This window comes from Eptatretus burgeri, chromosome 9, assembly GCF_056783735.1.
Source record: "Eptatretus burgeri isolate ZD-2024b chromosome 9, Ebu_testis_v1, whole genome shotgun sequence".
NCBI classification, from domain to species: domain Eukaryota; kingdom Metazoa; phylum Chordata; class Myxini; order Myxiniformes; family Myxinidae; genus Eptatretus; species Eptatretus burgeri.
In genome coordinates this window covers 73,779,228-73,802,763 of record NC_140969.1, presented here as the reverse complement: position 1 = coordinate 73,802,763, position 23,536 = coordinate 73,779,228, and the positions used below count along the sequence as shown (strand labels likewise).

At 42.9% G+C, this 23,536-nt stretch overlaps 1 long non-coding RNA gene and 1 pseudogene across 1 annotated transcript; one reads left to right on the top strand and one right to left on the bottom strand.

Annotated features, from left to right (window-relative positions):
• Positions 1-17,472: 17,472 nt before the first annotated feature.
• LOC147020364 (signal recognition particle RNA) lies at positions 17,473-17,611 on the top strand (annotated as a pseudogene).
• Positions 17,612-17,923: 312 nt separating this feature from the next.
• Positions 17,924-20,491, bottom strand: LOC147020363 (uncharacterized). The gene is made up of 2 exons (XR_015062082.1): positions 20,067-20,491; positions 17,924-18,122 (listed from the first exon to the last, which is right to left on the bottom strand). It is a non-coding gene; the product is annotated as an uncharacterized LOC147020363 (long non-coding RNA).
• Between the last annotated feature and the right edge of the window lie 3,045 nt (positions 20,492-23,536).

The following is a 23,536-nucleotide window of genomic DNA, read 5'->3' as shown; positions in this document are numbered from 1 at the left end:
AAGAGAATTATCAGGTCACCACTTTGTGACTTACTGTATTTCTAAAGAGAATTATCATTTCCACTGTTCCAACACTGACATGCAATTCTTATGCAATTTCAATGCAAAAGGAATCTGGCTATTCCTCAAAATTGGCTCTTCAACTGATGCTTAATATTTATTGAGTGACAGCATTTGAAATTGCTCGATCACTCACCAATTCAGAGCAAATGTTAAATTCATAACGCCATTTAAAATACACAAAACATGAAATACACGAATCGTCAAGTTTTGCCAACATTTCGATTGCTCGATATGTTTTACATGGAACCTAATGAGATTCAATATCACATTTTCAGTTTGCTTGATATCCTCAACTCACAACTGTCATTGTTGGCTGCCATCTGGGCATTACCTGGAATGTTTTGACCAGAATCAATGTCACTTCCTGTCTCACTTGCTCAGCGTATACAAAAACATTTTACAAAATTGAAGCACAACTATTATTTTTAGCTTTTCTGGAATTTAAATTCCAGATAAAGTATTGTCATCATGCTCCGTCCGTCCGTCTCCTATTTCGACTTTTCCGGCCAAACCGCTGGGCCAATTCGGCTGAAATTTGGCAGCAACATTCCTCTCCTTACTGGTCCGGTCACATGACTTTAAGTAGGTCAAGATGGCCAACTTGGTAAATTTCTTCAAAAATTTTCTTCTCCAGACCCACGAATCAGAATGCTACCAAATTTGGGTTACAACATTAGGACAGGACCCAGATAAGCCAAAGGTTCAGTGGTCCTATTTTTATGTTGTACAATTTTAAAAAATTCACATAATCCTTGAAAGACAACCATATTTTAGAACCAAAATTTTTATTCTTTTACCGACATTAATCTTGCCTACTCTCTCTCTCTGCCTCATTCGGCTCTTCAGACAATGAATGTCCTGGTGAAAGTCTCAATCACGACTGTGGTCATAGAGATGCCAAAGCACCAAAAGGTCTGAAAGTCATTTACTTTGTATAATCGACAGCTATCTGGCAAGTCTTGCATTTTGTTATAGCACTCAATGATTCATCTCATATCTTATGTGCCAAATAATGATGAACCACTTAGGAGTATATTTTTCCACAAAGGCTGTTTTATCTCAAATCAAATGGAGGACTAAATACTGCATTGGAGTCATCAGAAAGAACCCAAATAAATAAATCTCGGCTGTTTGGCTGGTGTGATCATAGTTACATTTTCTAAAGTGTCCCTGGTGTTACAATGTAACAGCAGTCACACCAGCCAAGCAGCTGAAATGCTACTAACCGGATTAAGGGCCTTTCTTCACCTATACTGGGATCAATTGGAATGCTAAGTAGCCAATCAGGCAGTGCGCGGGTACCTCACCTCACTGGGATCATAATCCAAGATGGAACCCGAGCAGAGGTACTGTCACGGCCATGCCAATTAAGCCCGATGCTGGACGGATAGACCAAAACTGGCTTTTACTCCATTGGACTGCATTCGAACAATGGCGGCTTTGCGCGCATAGGAATTGCAAGAAGCACATGAGGCTCTTAACTCTTTTAAAACCAACGGGCTTATTTCCTGTATCATGCAGATAAAAACAACCAGGTGATGATGGAATCACGACAGAGGAGTATGGCAGCGGGTTTGGGAAGGGGAAAAGAAGAAACACGAGATCGATAAATAAATAATTATGCACAATAACTATAAAACAGATGGCGCCACACAACAGATTTATTCACACACCGGGGGGGGGGGGGGGAGGGGACAGGGAACATGAACCGGATGAGCCTTAGCTTTTGGTGAACGAGCAGGAGATGAGACGACAAACAGGAGACAATGAAACACACGGAAGGTCAATGAACGGGGCAAGGCAGGAACAACAAGGCAGGGCCACTGCAAGAGCAGGATCAGGAGAAGGCAGGCAGGCAGGCAGCATGGACAGAGCAACCATTTTCTCTGCAGCACACTATCTCCTTCTCTATTAGTGTTATCCCTCCTCTCTTTCTTCTCATGCTTCATGCCAAACCCTCCTCTGCTCTCCTCGGTCACAAGTCACAAAGATTCTTCTTTCTCCTTGCTCCTCTTTGCCCCAACTCCCCTCTACTTGCGATTACGAGAAATGACCGAAGACTCCGATGTCTCGGGGCAACAACTTCTCCACCACTCCGGAGATTCCCAGAACTCTGCCCCTAGGAAAGCGACGAAAAGCTCCTCGCCTTGCTCTCTGGACAGCCCAGCCCATCTTCTTAACCTCATCCAGTGGGACATTACAAGGGGTAATAAGCACAATTTCCCTAACCTTAATCCATATTTAAATATTACCATGCACCATCCCCTGTGTAGTGCACATTCAAACAAGGCAATTCTTAAGCTAATGTTTCCCTACTTAATCACATAGAGATGGGCTAACTACTCGTCCATGGACCATGCTTCTCTATACATTTCTTTATGTTCTATGGCAATGTCTAACCACCCTCCCCCCACAAACATAACAGTACTTAGCCAGCAAGGAGATGTATTTAATGATGAGCATTGAAGCGCTTCAAAAACCAGAATATCCTCAAAAAGGACTTATAGTCAGTCTGCTCTTCTAAACCAGCGATGTGTTGGGTTGGAGGGAATTGTAGATATTACAATTACAGTACGATATCTGCAGTGTCTAAGCTGCAGTGCACAGTTGTTGTGCCTAATTAGGGTTACAATTTTCTTTGAAATGCACAGAGTTTACTTTCTGGAAAATAATCTTTATCCATTTGCTAATGGCTACACCCTCTGCCATAACATCCATCATCCTTCAAACAGGCAGGCTTCAGCCTCTTCCCTATCTTCAGACCTTGACAAAATAACAAACTGGCCAAACACTTGGAATAGTTCTTTCAATTCTGACAAATCATTCTCTCACTCTGTCTCTCTGAAAGGATTGCTTGACACCCCCCCCCTCCTGACCCCCAATCTACTTTCTTAGCAATCCTCTTGAGGAAATTCAGTCATTCAAACTCCTATGTCTCACTATCAGCCATGATCTTTCTTGGCAGAACATATTTCACAATTGGCCTCCAAAGCCAGTCACCGACTGGGCATCCTCCATCGTATCAAGTCTTTCTTCGGCACACCTGAACCTCTGTCCACCTACAAGACCTTCATCTGCAGTTTGAGGGAGTACTGTTCTCCCCTCTGAGCTGGCTCCCCTGCCTCACATATTGCTCGGCTTCATGCCATGGAAACCAAGATCTTTAAGATTATTGGAATCTCCTGTGCTAAATTTTAGTTTATGAGCCTATCACTTCGGTATCACAGACAGGTCAATGGTCCTTCCGTCTTCTCCTTTCTGACGGTCCCTCACTTCAGTACCAGGCCTCCTTTCTGGTCTTGCACCCTCTGCTCTTTTCATGCTTTGCCCACCTCCTCTCTACCCCCAGGTTTCTGAAGGGCTAACAATCCACCATCAACCCCCTTCTGGTGAAACTACCTAAATCCAGGATCACTGCTCACACCTCCACTCATTTGTTCATCTTTCTTCCCCCACCTGTGGAATCAACTTCCACATTCTCTTCAATCTTATTCTTCCCTCCAGGTCTTCAAGTCTTCCGTTCACCACCATCTCAGATCATCCCCAATCCAAATCCATAATCTTTTCGACCCTCGTTAGCCCCACCCAAATCCCTCCTACTCCCAATGTTTCAGTTCTTCCACCTTGGAGTTTCATTCAATATCCATCATCTTGTCCACCCCATGCATGCGTGTTTTTTGTCCTATTTTTGTCTGTTACATCCTGATCCATTCACTCACTGTACGAGCTCTTCCACGAGCCTCGACTATGCATACAAAAAAGAAAAGCAGAAACAACATGACCATTCAAAGCACATGCGATTCATATCCTAATGCATATTCATTTCTACTGGACACACTTGTAACATACTGGAATTACTTAATTTCATGTGACAGGAAAATATCTGAGTTCATTTCTGAGTTTACAGCCAAATCCGGCTTGTCTCGGAAACACAACTCACTGTGTTAGAGTTTGGGATTGCGGATAGGGTACAGCACTATCAAAATGGAAATCAAAAATGGCCCTCATTTATTTTCTCCCACAATTAAGATGACCATCATTTATTTTCCTCTCGACAAGAGTGAGGCTCATAGAGGCACAATGTTCAATATGCGACTTTCAACATGACATAAATCTGCCCCAGAATACTTGGTGCATATTGTGCAAAACACAGGAAACTTGCGTGTTGTTATACCATGTGTATATCATGTGTCAGGGATAATGATTGTTGTCTGAAATGGCTCTCAAAGCTCCAGAAGAAGTCAAAAATACTTGGAAAAGTACCTGGGAGAAAAGGCTGGAACGCTGCACAATGAAAGACTTGGAGAACATTCTCAGCTCACCGAATGGGCAGCTGCCCTTATTGCAAACTCCGGACCATGTTGGCCGGTGCAAGGTCCAAGTGAACGGGTGTGTGCTCCACAACCCCACACCACCCTCCCTCCCCAACAGATCACGACCCATGAATGGACTGTGTTTATTGTGTGGATTAGGTGCTTCTGAACACTGTTAGCAAGGATATATCTGGGGCTTATGAATGTGCAGGGTAAGTTTATGTGATGATAATTACTATTAATCATGTTGGAAGGAGGGGGGGAGGGAAGTACGAGAGCTGAAAGGGCTGTTATAAATACATCGTTTATTTAATTGGAATTGTCCGTGTGTGTGTGTGTGTGTGTGTGTGTGTGTGTGTGTGTGTGTGTGTGTTATATACACTGCTGCTACTCGCTTGTACTTACAGGAAGTGTTACAAACCCAACAGCTGACATTCACAGATGTTCCTCATATTATTATTATTTTTTTAATTTAATTTTAATATATGGTCTTGGCTTGTGGAATTGTTGGAACACAGAACAGATCAGGACGCAACACAACAAAGGGAACAGCAGGAGAAAGGGGAAATGCAAACAACAGGGCTGAGGGAGAAAGTCGACTGAGATAGACAAACAAGGGATGCAGATAGTATTGAGGGGCAAGGGAGAATGCAAAGGGTGGGCAATATGGATACATAAGCAAAATTTTGGGAGGAGTGCGGGAGAGAGGTACGGGAAAAAAGAGGAATAAATGAGTGGAGGAGAACAGTGGTTCTGGATTTTGGCGGTTTCACTAGGAGGGGGTTGCTGGTGGACCACGCGTGTCCTACAGATACCTGGGTGGGACAAAGCATGGAGAGGGAAGAGGTTGAATGCCAAGAAATGAGGCAGAAGAAGACAGAGAGGCCACCGACCTGTCGGCAATGGCGACTATATTTCCATGAGTCCAATTTGTATTTAGGAACACAACTATTATGGTTAACCATTATGAAATTGCCACTCTTTTATCGAAATCCATAAAATTCATGTTTAAAAGACGATTTTAATTCCAGATTTTGCACTAGTAATGCCATGTTAAAATTACCCAGCAAGCTAAACAGTCACTGAAAACATACAGAGCACATGCGCAAAAATTGCAAACTCCGGACCATGTTGGTGTTGTTATATGAACAACCTCCGGACCTCATGAATACATAAATGTTGAAAGTTGCATATTTATAGTGGGGTAGTGGGACAACAACTGAGCACAATCATCAAGGAGATAGGTGAACAACAAAGGAAGAGAGAAAGAGATACTTTTATAAACCTTTGTTGGACAAGAAACATTTAAAGAAATAGGAAACAAAAATAAAAGTCCAAAAATAAAAAAAGCATACAGTGAGAGCATGATTAAAAAGAAAATTAAAAATTGTGAAGAATTACATTATTAAAGCACCATTTTAATCTGCGAAAAGGTTTCTAAATTTTCCGACCTTTGGTAATAAGACTCCATATGCCGCCTTGACAATGATGAGAGTTTTTAAAACCACTAAAACATTGGATATAGATAGCATCTGGGTTTTCAAGGAGTTTGACTTTTCTTGTTTTATACATTGCCATTTCCCTTTGGTGATTAAAAAGTTAACAAGGACAGATTCCACAGCCTTTGGAGAATTAGGTGTCAAACCTAAAATAAAAAATGTGAATGGAAAAAGAAACACCTATACCACAAGACAATATTGTGATAATAAACCAAAAAGATGGGTCAATCTTGAACAGACCACATAGGCATGGTATAGATCTTCAGCGGCCTTACAAAAAGGACAAGATACTGAATTAAGAACATGAAAATAATGCATCAAAATATTTGTGTGTAAAGTCACGTGGAAAAATCATATATATTGTTACGGATTCGCGCCCGCCGGCGTGCTGACGGCCACATAACTCGAATCGCGGCACGTCGCCCACCGGACGGACAATCCAGTCGTGACCCTCTCGGACTAACGCCGGGAACCAGTCACGGGTGGACCTTTCGGTCTCACCGCGATCGAGCCAATCGGCCCCCGCGTGGGATAGGGTTGCTCGCCAAATTCGACCTACCTAAGTACCCACACGGAGGGTAGACCGGGCGATCGCACCTCGCCGCAGGTCGACTTCGGACACGGGCCACTTAAGCGACCCGTTCCGTACTATCGGGATAACCGAGCGGTGTTATCGTCGGCCTCGACGGTTCGATTAATTATCGGGCGTATTCAGCCCACTACCAACCCTTTACGTGAAGCAAGATGAGGATTCAATGAGAGAAATGACGAAGCGAAGCGGGAAAGCAGTTCAACATAAAGCACATTTATTCGCGATGAACGGAAAGCACACATATACAATTCCACCAAAAGCACATAGAAGGAAAAGAAACACAATGCAATTTTACACAAAAAGCAAATGTAAAAGCGAAGACACAATGCAGAGCTATCCGACTACCGAGCACACGGCAACACTTATACAATTCTACTTCACAGACGGCGCCGACAACACATACCCAAAACCAAGAAAAAGAACACCCTCAAGGATGAGGCGGGCCTGAGGCCGAGACCGGGTCGGGCCTACCCGTCTGGTGATGAGACGCGGAGCGGCGGTGGTGCCTCGACTCCGCGGGCCTCGCGGACAGTGTCTGGTAGGGGGTGGGAAGGGGGCCCCCTTGGTCGCACTATCTCAGCGCGGGGGGAAACAGGAGGGGGTTGCTGATGCTCGGGGAAAGGAGGATTTTTACTCTGTCTCGGGTCCCGCGACGAGCGTCTCCACCTCGACCAGGTCGCGCCGTCGGCCTCCCTGGTGTGCCGCTCCCGGCACCGACGCGAGCACCCCCTCGTCTGCCTTCGCCGCCGCCGCCTCTCCACAGCTCCGTCCTCTTCGCTCCGACTCCAACTCCGAACTCTTCCTCCTGCGAACTTCCCAACTGCACTCAACTCCAACGCACACGACGACGACAACGACCCTTTTCTGACGAACGCAGCCGCTTATATAAGCCCCGTGGCTTCGCCTTTGACCCCCTGCCTTCGACCTTTCACCTCGCTCCCCATTGGCCCGAGAAAAAGTGGGCGTGAATGCATTTTGATCCATGAATTTGCATATAGCGACCGCCCTCCAACGCCCTGGAGGCGGGGCCAAATCGCCCCTCGCTCACCGATTGGACGGAACAAAAGTGGGCGTGAGTCGTTTTTGATCCGTTTTTGGAGCGGAAAATCCGTGGTTTTGTACACGCTGTTCGGCGCGCGCCCTGCACGAGTCCAATACCGGTACCCACAAGCGGCGCAAGAACGGTGGCGATGCGACGGTTGCGAGGTGTGACGGGAAAGGTCGTGGCTGTTGTGGTGAAGCGGCGTTGTGGTGGGTGGTTGATGTTGTGACGACTGTTGAGACGTGGTTGGCGGTGGTAATCATGGCGGTTGGTCCAAAATAAAGATAGCAAAAGAAAAACGGCTATCCTGAAGAGTCGCAGCACGCATGAATGACATTTATTCCCTCTAGACAACGGGTTTGGGCCTAACTACACATATACTTACGGAGATATCTCACCTAAGGGACCTGAATGGTGGTTTGCGAATTTGGTAACCACAACAATATATATATATATATATATATATATATATATATATATATATATATATATATATATATATATATATATATATATATATATACACCAATGAACCAAAATATTATGACCACCTGCCTCATATGCTGTTGGTCCTCCGTGTGCCGCCAAAACAGCGCCGACCCACTGAGGCATGGACTCTACAAGACCCCTGAAGGTGTCCTGTGGTATCTGGCACCAAAACATTAGCAACAGATCCTTCAAGTCCTGTAAGTTGTGAGGTGGTACTGCCATGGATCAGACTTGTCGGTCCAGCAAATCCCATAGATGCTCAATCGGATTGAGATCTGGAGAATTTGGAGGCCAGGGCAACACCCTGAACACTTCATCATGTTCCTTAACCCATTCCCGAACAATGTGTGCAGTGTGGCAGGGCACATTATTCTGCTGAAAGAAGCCACTGCCATCAGGGAATACCATTGCCATGAAGGGGTGTAGTGTACCATTGTTATATGGTTGTAGACCCCTATTACGAGTTTTAAAACTGGTGGGACAAATATGGCAGACCATTGTGGGTGAAAAGGAGATCCCAGAAATAACATCTCCTGATATCTAGATCTATCCAAACTTATCTTTGTGCAAGGAAGATAGCGAACAGTGGAACAGAGCTGCACAGGAACTTTTAAGTAGCACTAAAAGGCAGACAGGAAGACAAAAATACTTTTAAAAGAGAGGCCAAAGAAATCTGCAGCTGAGGGAAAGGAGAGGTGCACATTGACGAGTCATTCCCATCAACCACTTGAAGGGCACTGGGTAGAGCACATACCTCCGCCCGGATCCAGATTCGGATCTTCACCCAAATCGAATTGATTTGTCCTCGTCACAAACCGAACCCATCCACCAAATTTCATCCGAATCAATCAACAACTTTTTGAGATATCCTGCACAAAAAACAGCTGGGAGTGAAAACATAACCTCTGTCAACCTTCAGTGGGCAGAGGTAACAAAGTGGAGTCCCTGGATCCTGAAGACGTGAATCATTTTGCAGAGAGGCTGCGTCAATATGTCCCGCCGAGTGCCATCTCCCAGCATCATTGTCGCAGAGGTCTCGCATTATATGTACACCGGTATGTATGAAACGATGCACAAAAGCATGCGATTGCAAAATGTTGGGGAAGAGTATTGGAAAAAAATGAGCTCGTGAAGAAAAGTGTTGACATTGCAATGAGCCTTGTTTCAGTGTCACTATAAGAGGCTACCAGGCATTTAACAAGTCTTGATATGAAATGGAAAGCGGGGAGACAGTGATGCATCTACATGCCTCAAGTGCACGAGGAAAAGTCCTTTGTTGAAATCGAGCATACCAGCTTCCTTAAGCAGATATTTGGCAGTGGATCGTCATGGCAGTGCCTCATAAAATAGAAATTGATGAACAGCAGCAATCTGGAAGGCCATTATACAGTTGATAATGCCATCAAGTCCATGGCCACCATCTGCCAGTGGGAGGTAAATGACCAGGTTTGACCCAGTGCTTTCCACTCCAAAATAGGTCAAGCAGGTGCTTCTGGGTGGTTGTCTACAATTTGAACAAGGCACTATTTCACTTTTGAAAAACATATCTCACAAGTCACAAATTTTAAAAATGTCATTAATATAGCTACTTAAAAGACAAAGGGACTCATCAGGATGCATTAAAAGACTAAAAAAGGGCTTTCTTGATGCGATTCACAGGGATTTTTGGAGAGAAAACAAATCTGAACAAAGTAGAGAGAGATAGCACATCAATTTTTCAACGACTCCAAGTGCCCATTCTTGAGGATATAACATATAATACAACAACACAACATTATCTTAAGGGCAATATACCTTCTTGTACACCATACATTAAAACATTAAATAAAACAGGTCTAATCAAATCTCAGAATGCTCTATAAAACTCCACAGGCAAACCATCAAAACCAAGTGTTTTGTGATTATCAAGACTGTTAAAAGCTGCTTTTAGTTCATCAAGAGAGAAAAAGAGAGCTTGATATGAGGAATTCTGGTGTATTCATCTAAATGACAGGTTTGGAGTGAAATTTTGCATTACATCCACATTGTTATTTTTTACTGAAAAAAAAACAAATTATTCTACCAAAAATCCCAAATTAAACACTTTGATTGAGCACTGTCTTCAATTACAAGACCCCAGCTGAACATAAGCTTAGCAATTAATGATTGGCATTTGCAGTTTTCCCAAAACCAAAAAAGTCTTTGCAACAAGTTTCTGAAGCAGCTTCACCTTTACCTCTCCAGCCATGGCAGAGGTCCGAGGGCATCTTGCTTCGTTAAATTATTTAACAAGGCAAGTTTCTCATCCTGGCATCCCTCAGCCACATCAAAATTGACATTATTTCTTTGGAAATGAAGGATCTCTTTATTTAAAACGCATACTGTGGCCTGTCTATCAGTCGAGAAATTATTCCTGTATTTCTGGCAAATGACACAAATTTGCAATTTCACATCGTCTCACCATAGGTATACGTCTCCAAAGTCATTCTGTAATTCTAAAATGCGAAGCTAGAATTCTTTGAAATGTATAATTTAAAAAACACAAATCATTTAATAGAGAAATATAAAAAAAAAACAAAAGGTAGTTCACCTTGGGCGACCAGGAAAATGAAGGCAGAGTTTAATTAAGGGATGATCAGAAAACCTCGATGGAACAAGTCCAGTAAAAGCCAGAAAATTAACAAAGAGAGAATAATGTAAAATTTATCAAACCTTGCAGGTAACAAATTATTCGACATCGAGACATCACCTATATTGATGAGAATCAACGTGTTGCAAACGCTAAACATCGTCAAGATTACATTGCGCTGATAGTGTAGATAAAGGCTTTGCATTTGCGAGATGGGACTCAGGACTACTCTGCTTCAAGATGGGATCGAACGTGCAAATAAAGTGAATCCTTAAACACACCAAAGTATCAAGAGTAAGATGATTGAGGAAGGAAAACCACCACAGGAAAATAAAGGTGGTTGTTGCCATAATATCGCTTGGTGCAAAAAATTGACAATTAAAATCTGCTGGTTATTTAAAAAAAATAATTCAACAGAAACCCAGAAACAATGACCTTAAAAACAAGTGAGGACATTGGAAAATGTGCTAAAATATTCAAAGCAATACCGGCTCTCATTGAGGCAGTGTCACTTTAAAAAACAAAAAACTAGAGTCCATAAAATACAGTACCCCACACAGTGTTGAAGTATGTACTTCAAATTAAATAAAGATTTTAACGATCGGTAAAGAAAATTCTGGAAGTTTGGTGCTATTGAAGCTGTCTTATACACCACCCTATTTAACACGTCCAAGTACTGCTAAATGGAATAGTTTTGAAAATGAAAATAAGGCAATTTGTCTTCTGCAGTGTTCATGTTTATTATTCATCTACACTAATAAGTGTGTGTGTGTGTGTGTGTGTGTGTGTGTGTGTGTGTGTGTGTGTGTGTGTGTGTGTGTGTGTGTGTGTGTGTGTGTGTGTGTGTCAATGTGTCAATGTGTCTCCTCCAAAACTAAAATATACCATCAGAGATGGGGAATCCCCCGCCATTGAATGAAAAAGGTCATACATATTCCAGATAATGAGGGAGGTGAATTGGAAACAAGACACCATTTGGTCATCATCTCAAAAAGGTTCCCCAGGGGTGAGGAACGTAGTAACCAAAAATAATTGAAATCAGATAAGCGGTTTTCCATTTATTACAAAAACATTTTTTCAAGATGGCCACCCCAGTCAGCCATCTTTGATCCGGCCACACCCAAAATCAATAGGGTTCCTCCTTTTCATGTGGTACATGTGACTCAAATTTCAAATCGATATGGCGAATAGTTTATGAGTTATCGCACTCACAGCTAGAAATGTTGATGCCCGGACGGATGGACGGACGGACAGCCGGACGGACAGCCAGACGACCTGGGTGACAACAATATCCCCCTTCCACCACGCGGCGGGGGATAAAAACCATGAGTGAAGCTGCCATGTGTTTTGGCCTGATCAACAAGGCTTTGATTTGGAACAGGCCGCAGCAATTTCTTCATGATAAAGTTTGTTTTTTCCACTTTCCTCACTCATATTATTGAATGCCTGTTCATCATAGATAACAATCGCTGGGTATATTGCGATGCCTGCAGACGCCAGTGTTCGTGCCTTTATTTAATTTCCACACATAGGATAAGCTCGAGAATCTCTTAACCGGAGAAGAATTGCAGAATTGATCCCATCAGAAGTGCCGACTGCTAAAAAAAAAAAACCAAGAAAAAAAATAGAAGCTTTCATTTGTCCAATTCACACATTCTTTGACAACCCATCCTGTCCTCGACCTCCGGAGAGCTGCATGGTCGTGAAGTGTGTTTGGAAGCCTAATTTTTCATACCCTAATTTAATATAATAATAACTAAATAAATAACTAACATATTTTTCGTGAATCATTGAATCTAAAACACTGGATGTTGGGCCGGCTAGAAATAAGTTCAGGCGGGAGTCGAGACAGCAATAGAGGCGGAGATGATAGTGGTATTTGGTAAATGAGACAAAATATTCTAATAGTTTGTAATTCCATTGATTGAAAAATTAGGGTATGGTGAGATGCGAATCCGTACACTTCTGAACTTCCTAGGTGAAAATGGACTGCATTTTCGAACTCAGTGGGGTCGATTTACTCTGAGAAATGTTTAGACGGACAACAAATTAATTATAGATTAGAAAATATCAAAATGAGTAGGATTAGATACTCAACTCCAGTAATGATAAATCTTGTTTTAGGTCATATTTTCGAAATGGTAGTGAATTCAAAGGCGGTGCAGTCATTTCTTAGAGTAAATGGACCCCATAGAGTTTGAAAATGCTCTCCATTTCCACCTCGGACATCCAGAAGTACCCGTAATCATACCTGACCATACCCTAATTTAACCAACTCATGAAACTAAAAGTCATCATATGGAGCGACCCCTAAATCACCTCCGATCAACTTAAAAAATTGTATGTGCGTTATTGAATCATAGTGGAATAATTTAAGCCTTGTGGAGACGTCTGAATTTTTTATGTTTTTTTTGCTGTTTTGGAGCACCCTAATATACATGTACATACACATAAACACACACACACACACACACACACACACACACACACACACACGTTAAAAAAACATAAACACTTTTCTAATACTCTGCAAATTATATCACCTACACCAAATTTTTCCTCAAACAACAACAGTTTTCCTGTCATTGTAAACACAGCCAAATCTAACTTTAATTACTTCAAGTGTTTTAAACAAGAACAGAACATTAACTCAAATGCTTTCTAAATTTTCCTTTCTTGTTTTGTGCATGGCCACCTTTGCCTGATCAAGCAGGAAATTATCTCGGACACTATTTGTGTAAGAGGTCCAACCAATAAATAAACACACAGGTATTAAAAGTCAAAACTCGACTGACAAAACAATTTTGAAGAAACCGAAACAAGGAGGTTAAATTTTGACATTCAATATAAATGTGAAAAAGGTTTTATACCCAACACAAAATGAAAATAGGCACTCTTCCGATAAAATATTTGAAAACCAGTGTTGTAATTTATTGGAAGGAAGAATTCAATGTACGATCATCCATTGAAGATCAGCATACAATGACACAGGGGGCTATAAAAACCCTTTCCAGTTTGGGAAATGAGCAGAACAGGGCAACAGATATCTCCATCGAACCTTTTTCTGTGCAGATTGCCATTGTAGAAGAACAGTATACACAGCCCAGATAGAGATCCTTCTGCTTCAGAAAACTTACTTTTAATTTAAACATACACTAAATTATACATTGTTTATACATTTAAACCTACACTAAAGGAGGCACAATGAGACATGTTTGCATCAGAAATATTAAATGAGAGTTGAGGAAAAGTATGGTATATGAATGAATGTCTGCACATGCTCCATTTATTTGGAGATTTTGCTCCCAATCAGGTGCATACTGTGCACAGGTGTGAAGCACACTGCATAATGCTTGTGCTACAATCCTGGAGGATCAGGTGGGCCACAGATTTTCTAGAGCATCAGCCCCAAGGCAAATTTCACTTGATTCCAAATATCCCCAAACAATTTTACACCTTCATCAACAAATTACTGAATGAAATACTTGCATTGGGCATGCCATTGAGACAGGAATTTGGAAAAAGGTTCAATTAGATGGTATTCATAGAATACATATCCTGCACAGTCAACGGTTTTAGAGATATAGAGGTGCAACATTTTTCAGTTTTTCCAAGATGGTGCCTGTACCACATGACCGATGACATCATGATTATCATTAAAATATTCTAAAGGAGGAGGCACTCCGATGGTGAAAATTTTGTGTCCATCAGACAAACAGCTGCTGAGAAAAAAAATTAATAATGATCGGATAAGTGTTGTACAGGTCGAATTATGATGTCATAATGAAGGGACCAATGACATCATCATTAACACATTATTCTCCATGGGGAGTTGTTGACAATTATCCAGGTCTCAATTTTTTCCAGAGTGGTTTCATAGATATAGAGGTGTGAATTTTTAGTGAGATGGCGCCTGTACCACGTGAACTATGACATCATCATTATCATATTCTCGTGGAGGAGGTGCTTCGATGGTGAGAAATTCATGTCAATCAGACCAAGAATTGCAGAGAACTAAAATTCATCCAAATCGAATCATACTTGCTGAATTATGACATCATCATTGTGATACCGATGACATCATCATTAACACATCTGATTTCCCAAGAGGAGTATCATTAACACATGCTATTTCCCATAGAAGAAGTTGAAGCCATGTTTGAATTTTTTTCCATGGAGCGGTTTCAGAGATATAGAAGTGTAACTTTTTTTGATTTTCCAAGATGGCGCCTGAACTAAGTGACTTTTGACATCATTATTATCATGAAAAAAATTCTTCAGGGAGGAGCCGCTCATATTCTGAAAATGTTGTGTCCATCGGACTAACTCACTAACAGTTGCAGAATATTTTTTTTTTCATACTGATCAGATAGAGTGTTGTACTTGTCTAATTATGACGTCATAATGAAGGCATCGATGACATCATCATCAACATATCTTATTCCACATTGAGAGTACTTGACAATGAGCAATGTTTCAATTTTTTCCATTGAGCAGTTTGGGAGAGATGGAGGTGTCAGGTTATTCCAAGATGGTATCCATACCACATGACCTATGATGTCATAATTATGAATAAAAAAAAATTCTTCAGGCGAAGGCAATTCTATGGTAAAATTTCATGTCAATTGGACAAATGGTCGCCGAGAAAATTAATTTTAAACATGCAGACACGCACGTGCACACGTACACCACACGTACGCAACCAAATGCCTAATCCTGCTTTTCGCTTCGCGAGCGCAGAGTAATAATGAAAAGGATGCATTTTATTTCAGAATGTGCAGCTCTAATCATCTTCAGGGCCTGCCATGTATTTAACACTCTTTGATAGAAGTCGGACAGAGGAGACATGCATTTTTGAAAGATCCATTAAAAGCAAAGTAGAGTCATCACGTAGTCCACCATCCGGTCACAACAAGCGACAAGCTACATTGACTCATGGTGGAGATGGTCACGTATATTGCATGCAGAAGACAACTGATTGTCAAAAGGCCATCAAGTGGCACTTTACATCAACCAAACCTTGGCCTCCATCACTCAGGTAAACTGAGAACCTCACGCCACAGCCAGGTTTTCCCATTCCAGAAAAACGCACGGAACAATTGCCAAAGTTGCTGGAATGATACCACCAGATGATGCATCATTAAAAAAAATAAAAAAATAAAATCTGTGCCATAAAGTCGAGGCCAATAAACTATTAATTACCAGAGTTCTTCCATGGCATCATATGCAAAAACAAGGGAGATAATATATTTTTCTCAGCTTGCCTGGCAGTCAAACAAAACTGAAAATCATTCCAAACAGGAAACTTGCTGTTTTTAAGGATGATATACAGGACACAAACCACAGGCACAAATAACTAATGTAATGTATTCGATAGGGTGATGTAATAGACACTGGGTAAAACAGCAGTACAACTTGAAATTAATATATTTATACACCTTTAAACGAAGATTAAACCATTACTTAAAATAAATGAGACTTGAGCAATGCCTGGTGTTGGCTTAATGATTACGGTGGTGGGCTTGGAATCCCAGCATCCGAAGTTCAAATCCGCCTCAGCTGTTGAATTAATACCAGGTGGGGTTGACTGCCTGTCAAAATGAAGGCATTGAGTATCCTGTGGTATCCTGTGTTGAAATGGTGACCTGTGCAGGATTGTGCCCAATAGCCAAGGAGACTGCTGAGGCAGCACCAAAGCTCTACAGAGTATGGTCCCAATGGATGGATGGATACACTTGAACAATGGAGAACACAAATCACCTTCATAATACTTCCATGAACCTCCAGTTTTGCAGTACTTTGACATTATATAGGGTGGTGTGCTAAAACGCTTCAATAATGTTAAACCTCCAGATGTTTTGTTTTTTTCCGAGTCGATTCTTTTTTTGAGGATAAACCTCCACACTTGAGGAAAGCGATATCTTTGACACAGAAAGAGGAGGGTTTGAATAAGCTTGGTCAGGCGAGAGTGCGTTTATTATATTTATTTGCTGGTGTAAGGAGCTGCAGTATGATTTCTAAGAGAAACACATCTACAGCTTACAAAAGGAAACAATTTAAGAGATTATATAGTATAAGAGGAAAGGTGGTGGATTTGGGGTGGCAGGATGAGCTGGAGGTACGCACATTCACATCAAAACTGGCTAGCCTGGGTTTGAATCCTGACCCAGCGATAAACTGTCATCCTGATGTTTCACAGTCAAGGTGATTCATCAATGTGTGTGCCTCATTTCAGATGGACGTTAACCAGGGCATCCCATCTGCCGGCATTAGTTGTTGGATGTTAAAGATCTCCACAGTCTCCTTTGTGAAGAGGAGGTGAGGTGAAGAGGAAGAATATGGAAAAAAATCATGGGCACCATGAACAAATTCCAAATTGCTGCCCTAACTACTGCTGGGAAGGTAATGGCAAACCACCCTGGAAGCCCTTGCTCAGAAAGCTGTGTCATCAGTGGCACCAATGCTCTGAGAAGACTATGGTACGAGAGAGAGAGAGAGAGAGAGAGAGAGAGAGAGAGAGAGAGAGAGAGAGAGAGAGAGACAGACAAAGAGAGAGAAAGAGAGAGAGAGAGAGAGAGAGAGAGAGAGAGAGAGAGAGAGAGAGAGAGAGAGAGAGAGAGAGAGAGAGAGAGAGAGAGAGAGAGAGAGAGAGAGAGAGAGAGAGAGAGAGAGAGAGAGAGAGAGAGAGAGAGAGAGAGAGAGAGAGAGAGAGAGAGAGAGAGAGAGAGAGAGAGAGAGAGAGAGAGAGAGAGATATGGGAGCTTTAAACAAATTACAGAAGGGAAGGGCTGTGTTTATGCAGCAGGAGACTTCATTGCAAGGCATATTTATATTTATTTTACATGTTTATTTGAATTGTAACGTGTACCGGGCGTAGTGGCGTGTGCCTGTAATCCGGCTACTTGGAGGCTTGGGTTGGAGGATCGCTTGAGGACGGGAGCTCTGCGCTGGGCCGTGCTGAGAGGGTGTAGGGCAGCCCGGAATCATGGCGAAACCCAATCCTTATCCTTGTGTCATAAGAGGTGACCAGGGTTGCGTCAGGAAGGGCATCTGGCGTAAAACCTATACCAAATCAGTATGTGGATCATAACGGATGATCCGCTGTGGCGACCCCTAACGGGAGCAGCCGAAAGACGAACAACATTTGAATTGTAACGTGTTTATTTTTGGCTGTCGCCAATCTTCTTCTCTATTTTCTCGAAGCCGGGGAACCTAACCCCCTTTTTAGCATACAAAATTGGTTTTAACTATCGCTGCTTTTTCCAGGAATGTAACCCCTGCAATGTTTAAGTGTTTACTGTATAGAAAAACACTGAATCATGATGGTAATGTTATTGGGGCACCAAACAACCAAACAAACATCATCAGCATAGGATAGCATTTGATTGCATGCACAAAATAAGAGCACCAAACATGGTATGTCCAGACTCTGGATCACAAATAATTCAGCAAAGGTTCGATGGAGAGAGCATACAGCATCCCAGAGGTGGACCACATGGTAACATTTCTCTGTTAACTGCAAAACATGTAACAAGCTCATTGTTAATCTTAAGCACTGTAAATATTATGATAAAGCAGCATAGCACAAGAAGGAAAGATGGAGCCAAATCTAATCCCCAAAAGCACTTTAAAAACATACAAATGATCAAAACGATGAAAAGCTTTCTCCTGATCAAAAATAACAACTCCAAAATATTCCGTTTTTCTTACAGAATTATCTTACAAGGGAGATTTTAACATTGATAGAACAATTACAGCAACAAACTAGAGGGTGAGCACTCGGGAGAGTGCAAACCCTCCACCGCCAATACTGCTGGGTCACTCAAGTGAACCTTATATCTTATTCATGAAATATGGTGTCAACAGTGCTGACAGGGTTATAGTTCTTTTCTCCAACATTTTTTTTTTTGGGGGGGGGGGTGTTGGAAATCACTTAAAACATGTAGAAATGAAAAAAAAAGAAATCGAAATTTTGTTGAAAAAAAAAGTTGCAAAAAAAGTTTTTTCTCAAACAATTATTTTTTTTTGGGGGGGGGGGGAGTTGGAAATCACTTAAAACATGCAGAAATGCAAAAAAAAAATTTCTCTAACAATTTTTTTTTGGGGGGGGGAGTCCAAAATCTAATGGCATAATCCTTGGACCATACTTAAACTCCCCCACCAAGTTTCGTCGAAATCCGTCGAGGAGTTTTTCCGTAATACTGTTCACAAACAAACAAACAAACAAGCAGTCATAGACTGGTACTTACGAAATCAATAGACGTCAACTTGACCTCTGACCTTGTCTAATAAAAGCTGTCTCGAGAGAAGGTAGCGACGCAAACCAGAAGTTTTTACGATGATTCTGTACCAAACCATCAAAAATCGAATGTTTTGGATGTTTGACCTCACTGTGACCTTGACCTTTAACCGATTTTGACCAAAATCTAATCAGCACTCGCCATCACCCTCCTGAATCACGTTGTGTAATTTGACATTGGTAGCTTCTTTGGTTCTCGGGTTATCGTGCCTACAAACAAACAAACAAACAAACAAACAAACAGAAACGGAAGTCATCAATATACTTCCGAAATCTTTAGATTTCGTAAGTAACAAACAGAAAGGGGTGAAAACAGTAACCTGCGATCTTCGATGGCGGAGGTTAATAATGGTTATAAAGTGGTAAAATAATTTTTTGATTTTATTGTTTTGTTATTTCAACAAACAGCCAGAGTACAACATTCAACAGATGTGCAGATACCACCAAACCCTCCTCTTATGGAAAACCATAATACCCAGCCCAATATATATCAAATATATAATTTGAAGTTTTTGTTTGTTTGTTTGTCTGCACGCGCTAATCTCCTGAACGGTGAAAGAAAGGAGGAAGCCTCTGAAACAGAAAATGTCAGGACAGGCCCCGGGAAGGTTATAGGCCAGGTGGCGAAGCTTCTCGGCCCGGGGGGGGGGGGGGGTGTTTCCCGCTGACCAACCCCCTTCGGCTATGACTGTCGTGGCCCAATAGAGAACTGATAATGGGCTCGCGTCAGACCTATTTTCAGAAGATTAAATTCATTCAAAAAGAACCTGGGCAATGCCGGCTGCATTAACCACGTGTATGTATGTATATATATATATATATATATATATATATATATATATATATATATATATATATATATATATATATATATATATATATATGAACACAGTAATCCCCTAATCCCCCGCTATATCGCGGTTCACCTATCGTGCCCCCGGTTCATCGCGGGTTTTCCCTTGGAACCTAACTAATTTTTTCTGCGGATTCCCCCGGTATATCGCGGTAATAATATATAAAATATAAATGATTTAAGCAATAAATTACAACGCGTGGTGCTCGACCAGTCACACAACGAACGAGCCAAAGTTTCGCTTGTGAACTTCGAATATTTTCTACGTTTTTTGTCCAAGCCCTACGATGCCGCCAAACGCACTGCACCTTCTAAGGCTGCTGGCAAGGAAGCAAAGCGCCAGAGGAAGGTCCTGCCGCTCCAGGAGAAGGTTAAAGCGCTCGATATGCTTCGGGAAGGAAAAAGGTTTGCCACGGTTGGACGAGCACAGCCAAACCGACCAGACCAGACCAGACAAGTCGATCTCCGGCACCTCAAACCCGATCATTGCCAAGCCGACCCGACGAGACGAGTCGATCTCCGGCACCTCGAACCCGATCATTGCCAAGCCGACCAGACCAGACGAGTCGATCTCCGGCACCTCGAACCCGATCATTGCCAAGCCGACCAGACCAGACGAGTCGATCTCCGGCACCTCAAACCCGTTCATACCAGACGAGTCGATCTCCGACACCTCAAACCCGTTCATTGCCAAGCCGACCAGACCAGATGAGTCGATTTTTTTGGGAGGCATCCATTCATCGCGGATTTTCACTTCTCGCGGGGGGGGGGGGTTGGAACGTAACCGCCGCAATAAACGGGGGATGACTGTATATATATATATATATACATATACATATACATATACATATACATACATATACATATACATATACATATATATACATATACATATACATACATATACATATACATATATATATATATATATATATATATATATATATATATATATATATATATATATATATATATAAATATATATATATATTTATATATGTATGTATATATCTTTTTCTTGTTTCGGCTGCTCCCGTTTGGGGTCGCCACAGCGGATCATCCATATGATCCGCATAGTGATTTGGCGCATGTTTTACGCCGGATGCCCTTCCTGACGCAACCCTGGTCGCCTCTTACGACACAGGGATATGGTACACCTATTTTATCCGGGGTATACACCGGCCCAGTACACTGGTACTCACTTCGCCGACCTCGGAAGGATGACAGGCTGAGTCAACCCCCTGGTCAACCCAAAAATTCAGTGGCGAAACGGGGCTTGAACTACATATACATATATATATATATATATATATATATATATATATATATATATATATATATATATATATATATATATATATATATATTGTTGTGGTTGACGAAATTCACAAACCACCATTCAGGTCCCTTAGGTGAGATATCTCGGTAAGTATATGTGTAGTTAGGCCCAAACCCGTTGTTTAGAGGGAATAAATGTCATTCATGCGGGCTGCGACTCTTCAGGATAGCCGTTTTTCTTTCACTATCTTTATTTTGGACCAGCCGCCATTATTACCACCACCAACCACGTCTCAACAGCCATCACAACAACAACCACCAACCACAACGCCGCTTCACAATAACAACCACCAACCACAACGCCGCTTCACAACAACAACCACCAACCACAACGCCGCTTCACCACAACCGCCACGACCTTTACCGTCACAACTTGCCACCATCTCATCCACACCATCTCGCGCCACTCGTGGGCGCCGATGCTGGACTCGTGCGGGGCGCGCACCGAGCAGCGTGTTCAAAAACATCACGGACTTTCCGCAGAAAACGGATCAAAAACGACTCACGCCCACTTTTGTTCCGTCCAATCGGTGAGCGAGGGGCGATTTGGCCCCGCCTCCAGGGCGTTGGAGGGCGGTCGCTATATGCAAATTCATGGATCAAAAAGCATTCACGCCCACTTTTCCTCGGGCCAATGGGGAGCCAGGTGAAGGGTCGGAGGCAAAGGGTCAAGGGTGAAAGAGCGAAGCCATGGGGCTTATATAAACGGCTGCGTTCGTCAGTCAGTCAGTCAGTTCAGTTGGAAGTTGAGTTGAGTGTGCGGAGTTCAAGAGAGTCGTCGGTGGAGCTGGAAAGAAGTGGTACTAGTCAGAGTGAAGAGGACGGAGCTGTGGAGAGGTGACGGCGGCGAAGGCGGACGAGGGGGTGCTCGCGTCGGTGCCGGGAGCTGCACAGGGAGAGGCCAGCGACGCGACCGAGGTGGAGGAAGAGACGCTCGCCGCGGGACCCGAGACAGGGTGATATCCTCCTTCCCCCGAGCATCAGCAACCCCCTCCTGTTTCCCCCCCGCGCTGAGATAGTGCGACAAAGGGGGCCCCCTTCCCACCCCCTACCAGACACTGTCCGCGAGGCCCGCGGAGTCGAGGAACCACCGCCGCTCCGCGTCTCATCATCAGACGGGTAGGCCCGACACGGTCTCGGCCCCAGGCCCGCCTACCCCCCTCATCCTGGAGGGTGGTTCTCTTTTCTTTTGCTTTGGGAATATGTGTTGTCGGCGCCGTCTGTGAAGTAAAATTGTATAAGTGTTGCCGTGTGCCCGGTAGTCGGATAGATCTGCATTGTTGCATTTGCTTTTTGTGTAATATTGCATTGTCTTCTTCTTTTACATGTGCTTTTGGTGGAATTGTATATGTGTGCTTTCCGTTCATCGCGAAATAAATGTGCTTATTGTTGAACTGTTTTCCCGCTTCGCTTCGTCTTTTCCTCTATTGAATCTCCATCTTGCTTCACGTAAAGGGTTGGTCGTGGGCTAAAACGCCCGATAATTAATCGAACCGTCGAGGCCGACGAATAACACCGCTCGGTTATCCCGATAGTACGGAACGGGTCGCTTAAAGTGGCCCGTGTCCGAAGTCGACCTGCGGCGAGGTGCGATCGCCCGGTCTACCCTCCGTGTGGGTACTTAGGTAGGTCGAATTTGGCGAGCAACCCTGTCCCACGCGGGGGCCAATTGGCACGATCGTGGTGAGACCGAAAGGTCCACCCGTGACTGGTTCCCGGCGTTAGTCCGAGAGGGTCACGACTGGATTGTCCGTCCGGTGGGCGACGTGCCGCGATTCGAGTTACGTGGCCGTCCGCACGCCGGCGGGCGTGAATCCGCAACAATATATATATATATATATATATATATATATATATATATATATATATATATATATATATATATATATATATATATATTGTGATGTCCACGGGACTTGAACAGTCCCGCCAACGTAGAATGAGCCGAAACGATGGAGGCGGTTTATTTATTTATAACCCAAACATGGCGGTTCTAATCGCTCTACCGCAAATGGGACAAGGAAGGTGGCACGAGTCGCTTTTCACTGAGTTGATGATGTTTATTTGTTTTTACTATTAACCAGAAATAACAAGACTCGGCAAGAAAAGGGATCCGGGGAGATTCGACGGGATGGTGTGGGATCGGGCGAGGGGAAAAACACAGACAATTCCAATGAATATATAGATCTCAAACCCTCTAAGGCGCCAAGCACACACACACACACACACACACACACACACACACACACACACACACACACACACACACACACACACACACACACACACAAAAACACACACACACACAAAACGTAGCTATTTCTGGTGGTCAGGCTGGACCGTGGTGTGGACGCAACTGTCCCTGGATCGGCGTCGGACGAGCTGGCCTTGCTCTCGTCAGGGGGCAGGAGAAACCGTGGTGCTGTGGACCTCCTGGTCT